The 10,107-nt window shown below is 44.3% G+C and overlaps 1 protein-coding gene across 3 annotated transcripts in view; it reads right to left on the reverse strand.

Moving 5' to 3' along the window:
• Window positions 1-9,782, reverse strand: part of LOC147722549 (serpin B6-like) — a 325,711-nt gene extending 315,929 nt beyond the window's left edge. For all 3 annotated transcript variants that reach the window (XM_086965075.1, XM_086965076.1, XM_086965077.1), the window contains exon 1: window positions 9,689-9,782. The gene's annotated coding sequence lies outside the window, so the exon portion shown is untranslated. The remainder of the gene's footprint in view (window positions 1-9,688) is intronic.
• Between the last annotated feature and the right edge of the window lie 325 nt (window positions 9,783-10,107).

Below are 10,107 nucleotides of genomic sequence, written 5' to 3' on the forward strand. Positions count from 1 at the left end.
AAGGAAGGGCAAAGTACATTGAGCTCGTTATCAGAAGAGGAAGCAACTCCCACGATGATAAAATCTGTGCCAAAAATCAAAAAATCTACTGATAACATTCAAGTCCCGATTTTGGTCAAATAAATGGTGAAGGGAATCTCAAGAGCCAATGGTCTGTTTCGGATTCAATAGATTATTCAAGATCCATGTCTTGTGACTGCCAGTAAATTTCTCACCTTGGATTACAGAATAGAGAGAAAGGAATTTGTTCAGACACTCACTTGTGTCAAAAGATGAACTTGAAAGTATCACAGTTGCTGCCAGCACACCATTCCATCCAGGTAAAATCACAAACTTCAATCTACCATCGAGCAACATTATTTCAGAAGGAAGCATTTGATTCCATAACAAGGACAATCTATAAGATGAATTTGTCAGGTAGATTCATTGTACTGACTTGGCCTGAAGAACACGATCTGGCTATGAAGTACATCCACATCTGGTTAATTAAGAAATACCTGCGTCTGCATTAGTACCTCTAAAGAGCCAAAACAACATCAGCTGAAGGATGCTAAGGTATGCAACACATGGCTGAAGGATACTAAGGTATGCCACACCACCGATGTCCACAAATATGGGCAGCAAATTTAATTTGGAATTGTATATCACAACGAAGGCTCAATCACTAGAATTACTCAAAAAGGTAATACTTCCCCTACTTTTGAACTCCAAACAAGGCACTGAACTTCTGAGATGATTGGTCTTGACTAGTGTATCTCTGCAAGTACTGGAAAATCTACAGCCATGATGCAGACAGTGTAAAATAGCCTAACAAAGTGGTGATAAGAAACTTCAGCTTCAAACTTGAACAAATAATCCAATACTATAGAATACTCTACTGGTTCCCAATAAAGAAAATATTAAAATGCAAGTTGTAGACAACAAAATTGGTTTTCCTGGGTCATGGCCCAAAGGATCAGAAAAGACTACTACAGCATCCATTTAAGAGCACTCTCATTTGCCATTTAAGAAGTCTTTATTCGATTATTTCATCTTAAAAGACGTACATACAAAATATACATGATAAAATAACAAATTCACATAAAATCAGTTGTAACCGACATTCTTATAATGGGTACAAAACATTAATTCATTGTGGCGTTAAAAAAGTATTAAATCAATTATAACAGACATTCTTATAATGGGTACATAGCAATAATTAGTAATAGAATATAAAAACCTGGAAGACCTAGATCTACAATTAAAAGTCACATTAGAATGTTCACAGGCAAGCCTAGCACTGACTGTTTTTTAAATACCTAGTTCTAATCACCCACGCCCATCTAAGGAATTTAGCCACACCAGTAACAATAAGAGGGGTTAGGTCGGTTCTTAAGAGTCTGCTAGCCTCAATAGCTGAGCGAGTACCCAGGGATCTGCAAACAGGGCCAAGCCATTTGGACCTTGGAGCAGCATACAGTGGGCAAACAAACAGTGATCAACACTTTCGCTCAAAACTTGACAATGAGGACAACATTCAGACCCACTTGAACACCATTTGTTGGTAAATACCCTTAAAGGCAACGTACCACATCTAAGGTGATGGAACAATTTGCGATCCATTGGTTTGGTGATTAGGTCCCAATATTTTTCAAGCTTGGGGGCATCTTTGAGATCAATGAACTTACTAGAAAGGTTATTGGCAGGCAATCTCTGACGGTTTGAGGTCACCCAGTCCCAATACAGTGCTTTTAATATTTTCTTTGTGGGGAAGACTGCCGAATAAGGGGCCACCCATAGATTACTTAACCCCAAGGCATAAAGTGACGATTTAAGATCTCTAAACCAACTTATGTTCGATGAACCAGAGGTATTTCTAGACAGGCCCTGGCATACAGTATAAGTTCCGGCGTCGTCCATAGGTGCCTCCAGAACGCCAATGGGCGAAATCTAGCCTGCTCCTCAACCGGAAGACACCCTAGATCATACATAAGTGGGATCCTTGGGGTTGATTGCGGCAGACCTGAGGCCACCCTGAGAAATTTGTTTTGGGCTAATCTCAGCGGGTCCAAGTTGCTAAACCCCCAAAGTTCTGCCCCATAAAGAACAGAGGGAAGAACCTTGGATCCATAGATCTTAATAAGGGGCGAGATAGGCCTAGTAAAGGAGCGTTTGTGCTCTTTAATCAGCGCACCTCCAATCTGCAGATGTTTCAAGGCCATAAGCTCAATCTGGGGGGTCCAGCTTAGGGAGTCACTAAATGTAACTCCTAAATATGTAAACAACTTCAATTGTTCTAAGGGCAAACCCCCCATTGTGACCCTTGCGGAAATCTGATTATGGCATCTTAAGACCATAAATTTAGTCTTAGAAACGTTTACCTCCAACTCATGTTCGTGACAGAAAAGCTCAAACCTAGAGAGGGCCTGCTGGAGACCCGGTCTGGTTTTAGATATTAAAAGGGTATCATCAGCGAACATGAGTAGAGGTATTTTCATTCCTGCTAATGAAGGGGCATCTGTGGGGTGATTAGCAAAGTAGTTGACAACCCTATTAATATATAAGGAAAAAAGGGTAGGGGCTAAAACACAGCCTTGTCTAACACCTTTAGCCACAGAAAACCTTTCAGTCACCTCCCCAGGTTTGCCCCAACGCACCTGGGCATAGGTATTCCTATGTAAGCTAATTAACAAATTGACAATAGGGGCTGGCATGCCCATATCTAAAAGGCACTTCCATAAACCAGCCCTCGGTACAAGGTCAAAAGCAGACCTGAGATCTACAAATGCTGCATATAGGTTGCCCTTGCCTAAAAAGACCGTCTTCCAGAAAAGTAACATAAAATGATAAGCCTGGTCTAAAGTGCTTACATGGGACCTGAATCCAGCCTGTAGTGGAGTCAGAATATTTTCTGAATCTATCCAATCATGAATCCTAACAAGGACAAGACGGGCTATAATTTTTTGTACTGCATCTATTAGGCTGATAGGTCGATTCCTTCGAACTATCACCTTTCTTATATATAGGCAATATTTCAGCCCCAGCCCAGGAATCAGGAACTCTGGCACCAGAGGCCAGAGCGTGAACCAAGTGTACCAGATATGGAACTAATAGATCTTGATCCTGGAGGAATAGGTCGGCTGGGATGCAATCTGGTCCAGGAGCCTTCCCTCTCGGGATAAGTGGAGAAGTGTGGCTCACTGGTTAGAGCAGGCAGACCCTGAAGCAGAGGTCAGACCCGGGACCAGGGTTCAATTCCCGACGCGGCAGGGTCTTGAGCTCAAATGTCCACGGACTCGATAATTCTCGCTTCGGTGCCTGACCTAATCATGGGTTCACACTCTGCAACTCTGGGCATTAAGCTTGCTTAATCTCCACAACGGCCCCCCGCGGCGGGATGCCTGGCTTTCACCTTGGGGATGCCCGTTAGGGGCTATCTCACAGGGAAAAGCCAGGACGGGTTCCCAAGGCAAGCGCCGAGATGCCTCCGGGTAGTCGAGCGCTATATAAGAACATAAAAAAAAAAAAAAAAAAAAAAAAAAAAGACAGATTTCACTTCTATAGAGGTAAACACTAGGGGGTCTGCTGATAAAGGCCAACAAATGTTATTTAGAGAACAATCTGGACCCTTAAATTGGTTCCCAAAGTAGCTAACCCACTGTTGTTCACCCACCGATGAAGGGCTCGGCCGATCATCCTGAGACAGGCCCCATCTAAGTAAATGCCAGAACTGCTGGAGATTCTTGGAGCTACATGCATCAGCCAGTGTGGACCACCTTTCTTCATCCCATTTCACCCTGGCTCTATGTTTCGCTGCGTTAAAAGCCTTCCTACAATCCCTTATGAGGCACAGATCCTTCAGTTTAAGGGCCTTGAACAATTCGGCATGGGTTCGACGACACTCATATTCGAACCAATTTAACCTTTTTGTACACCCCCTTCCCCCCCTTTTAGTGAGGGATTTAATGAAAAGTTTCTTTAGAGACCCAAACATAAGAGTGTGAGCATCAGTGATCATAGAGTTAATTGCCTCCTGAGTTTCACATTTGGAAATGTTATCCAGGGAATCGCATACTACAGCTCTGATAGTTTTACAGGCTTCAGGATCTGCACTAATTTTTGGCCAGCGTACTCTTCTTGTGTCATTAGTGAGAGTGGCATTATCCTGTATGACATTAAGAGCATGATTATCTTGGCCTGAGAAACTTGTGTCCCTTAATTCTACCACTAGGGGATCATGATCACTTTCAGGGCGTGATGTTACCTCCATGTCCACCAACAAGTGCCACAATTTAACATCCAGTAAAACATAGTCGATTCTACTACTACGTCTACCATTACTAAAAGTATCCTTTCCTAACCTATCTGAGGTTGTTCTACCGTTGAGGGCACGCAAGCCTTGGTCCAAGCACATACCTTTAATAAAAATAGCCACCTGAGACCACCTTTTAAAATCGGGGCTAGATCCAATTGAGGGATCCCCAGGCCTGGTCTTCGGGCTCAGTAAAAGAGCCGTCATCCTGGCTCAGGGGTTCAAAACAAGAGTTTAAATCACCCATTACAACCTTTAACCCTGGATTTGAAGCTGTACTTAAATAGTCGTCCAGGGTAATAAGGGATGGAGAGATCTTACCTCCCTGAATACCCCTGGCATAAATGTTAATCACCAAAATATCCAAGCCACTTGTGGATTTTATGCTAACAAATAGTATGTCCGGACTATCAATAAAGACTTCTTCAGCTATGATGCCCGCTTTCTGCCTAACCCACACTGTCAGGCCCCCCATGGCACGACCTTTTTGTCCCTTAACAGCCAATTTGCTAAAGGACAAATAGCCAGTAAGGAACAGTGGTTGGAGTGACCAGGTCTCTTGGAAGGACCAAACATCCCCTCTGTGTATAAAACTAACCCAATCCGGTATAGACAATCTAGACTCCAGACCTGCTATATTCCAGCTACCCAGAATAGTGCCATGTCCTCCTGATAAAGCATTAGATATCCCCTTATCGAGAAAACACTCAGCATTTTCAATAGAGATAACAGCTGCCTGCAAACTAGCAACTCCCATTTTAGCAACACTGTCACCCATTTCATCAACTATACCAGAGCCAGAGAGCTCACCCAGAGTGCTTACTGCTAGGGTTCCAGACTCTATAGATGCAATTAATGGTTCTACGGGTTCTAGCACCACTAATGAGTCCCTGGACCCATACAATTCGACAGAAGCAACAGTTACATTGTGAACAGGATGACCAATGGGGTCTAAATCTTTACAGAAATCATTCCGTTTAGAAACTGCAACCCATGGGATTTCCAGACTGCCCACACCAGCCCTTTTAAGGGTAGTTTGTCAATCAATATGATTCAAGTCTGATAGGGGCTCATACAAATTCCTCAGCGGGATATTCCAAAACTCGTTCTGCTGGATGAATTTGCCAGGGTTGTTGAAATTGGGAGGGTGGCTATACTGTCGCCGAGGATTAGGGTAAACATGTGGTGAGGGATAACCCGAGAACTGGGGGTTTGCATTATGGTTAGCCCAGGACGGTGTATAAGTAGAACTGTTGTATGCTGATTGTGAATAGGCATGGTACATGGCTTCTGGGTTGACCTGGGGCCCATTGAATCTGTGGGTGAAATTGGTCCATTTGAGGGGGTAGGGGTTACTTATCGGACGGGATTGTCCTTGTAATTGACCTTGTGGTTTAACCAGGGACTCAGGGTAGAAATAACTTAGATTCCTCGTGGAAATACCACCATCGTAGTTTCCCACAAACCAGTCGGTGAGGTGGGAAACTACCCTGTGATCCCTGAAGTTAATAATCACTATATCTCCCTCAATATCTTTTGGGCGAGGACCCACCCACTGACATCTACGAACTGAAATAATATCCCCATTAAGATGGGCCGGAAGAGGTCTGTTGGTCTTCAACCAAAAGATGACCTTGTTCTTTAGATTAACATTACTTTCCCTATTACCATTTAGGAGTGGAGGGACACCTGTCATAATAATAACATAATTAGCAGACTCAGGTGGAAGATCTACCATATTCCTGCGATTTAAATTGGGTCTAGAAGTGGAATTGACCGGCTTGGCTACACCTGTGTTGTGGGTTGCCTTACTTCCCACAGCCGATGGCTTGGTACTTGGTACGCTCGGCTTATCTTTAACAGTATTGGAAGCACTTTTTGGAGCGATTGGCACTTGCTGTGTTTTAGGTTTATTATGTGTTATACTGTTACTGGTACTGGTACTGGTGGCTCCAGGTTGAGTATTCGAGGGAGCAGTAGTAACACTAGGCTTTGGTTGAGGGGCAAGCTGGCCAACCATGCTCGTGGGTAAAGGTGGAACCCCAGTGAGTAAAAGTTGTTCCATCTTTTCACCTAATAGCCTTACACGTTCCAGGATGGGTAACATAAGATTTCAGGAGTTTCTCAAAGAGGTCATAACACTCCTTGTTAAACCCAGTTGTGGTATCCACCGAGGGCGTTGGTAGATGGGGAGACCCAACGGGAACCTCAATTACAGGAAGTACCGAAAAATCGGTTAACTGCGTGATTGGGGAGGAGGGACAAGTTTGTTGATCTATACCTTTCCTTTTAACACCACCCTTTTTCCTTTTCTTCCTGGGTGGGGGGCAGACAGCTCGTACTTTTCTAGAGGTTTTAGATTCAGAGACAATATTAGAATGGGTCAGCGAATTCCTTCCCTGAGCTTCACTTAAACATGAATGATTAGTAAGGGTTGAATGTAACTCTGGGGCAGCAATCTGCTCAACATGATCAGTAAAATCAATAAGGCTACTCTGGACAGCATTTGGACTATTATGTCGACCCTCGCTATTCATAAGAGAGCAAACAGGAGAACAATTGGGTACACGAAAAATACTCGGTATTTGGTCAGTGCTTGTTAGGTCCAAATCAATAATCGTTTTCCCTTGTACTGCCAAATCTTGGGAATTGTTAGGTGCAGGCTGAGTGGTCAACAATGTTTGTTTCAGGAGTTCAATAGAACGGCGACGATCAGCCCGCTTTTCAGCTAGGAGAAGTTCTTTATCAATCTCCTTAGTGACCTTGTCGAAATATTTATCAAGGGGCCCCTGAAAAGAGACACCCGCACTTGGTGGAAGGGAGCTAGTCATATTGGCAATAGGGCAAAAGATAACCACAAGAGACTAGACCCTCTGACAGCATGCACAAGAGCTATGAACAGGGGAAAGGATAGCACACAATTACTGGATAGGAGTTAGAGACCTGGCCCAGCCCGGCCTCCTTCGGCCACAGACGGTCCCGCCCTGGTCCCGGGCTTCTCCCGCGCAGCGGGACATGGCTGCTACTGATGTACAATCCTAAAAGAAGGGGAGGAGCCTGCAGGGAGAGCGTCCCAGGTGGTGGCGGTTGGGGGTTGCTGGCGCTCCTGCGACTTGTAGTCCTGCGCCGCAACACGCTCGCAGCCCTGCAGAGTCAGCATCCTACAAGGAGCCCCACACGAAGCGGGACCCGCGGAGCGGGTTCCGCGAGCAGTATGGGTGAAGGCAAAGGTAAAAACAGCAGTCCAGGGTCCCAGGCGAGGCAAAAGCAATTTCAAAGTGATCCACAAAGTGATTACTCACTCCTCATGCCTACTTCTCTTCCCTATAACTCATCCATCATCCTTACTTCTCATCCATCACTCCTACTTCTCAATGCTATCTCTCATCCATCATTCTTTTTTCTTATCCGTAATCCCTAATCCTCATCCGTCATCCCCACTTGTCTTCACCATCTCATCCATTGCTACATCTCATTCCCACGTCTCAGCCCTCATAACCACTGCTCATCCTTAATTCTCATCCACCACCCCTGCTTCTCAATCATCATTCCGACTACTACCTCTTATCCCTACTTCTCATCCATAATCCCTACTTCTCATCCATGAACTATCATCTCAATTTCTAATCCTAATTTACCATGCATCATAAATTATCCCTACTTCTCACCCATCATCCGCGCTTTTCATCCATCATTCTTAATTCTACCTCTCATCCCTACTTCATTCATCATCCCAACTTCCCAGCCATCATCCATACTTCTCATCCAAATGCCATCCCTACTTCACATCCTTACTTCTCATGCATCAGCCATTATCCATCATCCCTATTTTTCATCCCTGCTTCCCATGAATCATCCATAATAATAATTCTCATACCCAATTCATAATCCATCATCCCTACATCACACTCCTCCTCCCTCAGTCATACCCGCACACTGTAAATGTGGCCCCCGAGAGAAAGTTTGTGAGTACCCATGCTTTAGACGAACTATTGACTCTTCCATTCTAGGTTTCTACTTTGCATTCTGGGGCTTCTTGTTCTGTTTATCCGATTACCAAATCAGAGACTCCGGGTACAAGTACCAAGATGCAACGAAGACATCCTGGACCGCCTAAACTACTCACGCACACTTCAAGAAAACTGTAAAGTTCGGGGGTGGTCACTCGTCCTAAACACGACGATCTGAGCGGTCTGAATTTGAGAAACGCTGTTTGCACCACACACTACCTCCGTATCAGAAACGGCTGCCATGTAAAATCCCCTTTCCCCGTACGATAATGCAATCTTGTTTGAGACATTGTAGACTGCGGTTTCGAGTTTCTCTGCTTCACCCACTCTTACCCAAAGCGCCATGTCCGTGCAGCACCCCGAGTTACTCCCCTCTCCAACCTGCTACGGGTCGGAATTCTGAACTTTTCATTCCAACAACACTCTGCTTCAAGAAACTCGTTTAATAAATTAATTAAAATCGAGTTCGTCCGTTTACAGAAATAATTAAATACATATTCATAAATATATGCAGAGTTCCTTAAAACTGGCAGATCTCTGCATTATTACATTGCGCCGTGTAACTACCATGCACTGCAAAGTATGTAAACGGCTAAGAGGGAATGTTGAGATAGAAAATCACCTCATGATATCCGAGCATCAGTGGCAAAGGGTTAGACAATAGACTGGGGCATAAGAAGGAATCAAAAGTAGGCAACCTCGGTATTGGACAACCCCAGCTTCAGACTTCTAGAACTCTGCACCCAGCGCCTTTGATTTAGTGGATAAATAGGCATTAGATTTGACGAGGCCAGCACGTGCAACATTTAATTTGTGACACATATCAAGTGGTTAACGTTCGGGTAGGAAAAAAGGGTCAGAGTTCGTTTTAAAGGGTAGGGCGCCACGCCCGCAGCGCTATCCGACGACGAGATATTCCTCCGCTGCCTGTGCAGAGAGGAGATGGCACCTTTGGACGGTCCCACAAATCTACCCCGCCCACCGTTTGCGAGTTTGAATACATTGTATCCCGCGCTGACAGCCTCTCTGCGCGAGCGGCAATTATGAAGCTCTAGTATGTGCACTAAAGCGGTGTATTCACTTGTGAAATAACAACCACACATTTGGACTCTTCTGCGTTGTGTAGGAGGCTCAGGACTGACAAGGGGCTCGGGACTGACACGCAATCACTCAGTCAATTTTGAACGCCAAATGCGTTGGTTTTCTAGTTACGTTTTGAGGTTCGCAGTTCAAAACAGGCAATTATTTGCAGATCACGTGTATAAGGGGGGGTTATAGAGCGAGGGTGTGAACTTCGAATATAAAGATCGTGTTCATGGCCCTACCCTGAACTCCTAGTGTAAGACTTAATGGCCCGTGCGGTCAGGGAGAATGTATCACTCCTCACCTGCTTCGGGACGGGCGTGTATTCTTCTTGGAGTCTCCCTGGGCGTGGACCGTCACAGCGGGATTCTATTACAGGACCGGAGGCTTCAGATTATGCTTCTCTTTCTTTTATTTGCTACTCACAGCAGCCAATTAAAACGTTTTGTATGCAAATAAAACTACATTTCCCATGATGCTTGTCCATACATTATATCCTGTATAGCCCTATAAGAGCCACTGCATCCTGTTTCTCCTTTTTAAATTTTTTTTATTTATTTAATACGATTTTATATAGCGCAAACTTTACGCGAAGGTGTCAGAACGCTTTACATAAGAACCAGTTGCAAAACATGAGGAATTAGGATTACATGTGTTACATAAAAGATACACACAGAAAAAAATTGCAAATGTACAAGATGTAAAGTCACACAAAGAAGAGAC

Source organism: Lissotriton vulgaris, chromosome 4_1 (genome assembly GCF_964263255.1).
Source record: "Lissotriton vulgaris chromosome 4_1, aLisVul1.2, whole genome shotgun sequence".
Classification (NCBI taxonomy): domain Eukaryota; kingdom Metazoa; phylum Chordata; class Amphibia; order Caudata; family Salamandridae; genus Lissotriton; species Lissotriton vulgaris.